Source organism: Pteropus alecto, unplaced genomic scaffold, assembly GCF_000325575.1.
Source record: "Pteropus alecto unplaced genomic scaffold, ASM32557v1 scaffold86, whole genome shotgun sequence".
NCBI lineage: Eukaryota > Metazoa > Chordata > Mammalia > Chiroptera > Pteropodidae > Pteropus > Pteropus alecto.
The window spans coordinates 6,289,190-6,289,703 of NW_006442109.1; positions in this window are offsets into that span (position 1 = coordinate 6,289,190).

Sequence of the window (514 nt, forward strand, 5' to 3'; positions counted from 1 at the left end):
TAGATCCTGTGGGAGGGTTGCATTCGCCCCAAAGGATCGAAAGTCGAGTCTAGAGCCCTTCGGCCCCTCTGGACCCTTCCTGCACTGACAACCCATGGGTGCTCGAGGGCTGAGAAATGAGGAGCGCCTGGGGGACAAGAGAGGCACCAGAGGCCCCCCTTTAAAGTACCATGGGCTGGGGGGCGGGGGAGCGGGCTTTCCTCCACACCTAGAAGAGGCCGGCCGGGTTTCCTGACGGGTGTGTGCGGGCGCGTTTGGAAGGAAAGGAAAGCGAGCCGGCAGTGGGTCGAAGGGTGGAAGCGCCAGCCGCTGGCCTCCTCCACCTGCACCCCATAGAGTCCTGGCGTTTCCAAGTTAAAATCTCCCAGGAGACGGCCCCAGTGTCACGCGCCAGCCAAGCTGGAACCGGGCTCCTTCAGGCTCCGGCGATCCAAGCAGTCGGGCCTGGGGCGCAGTCCAGGTGGAGGTGGCGGGGTGACAGACCCCGCGAGCGCCGCGGAGGCGCTCAGCGCTC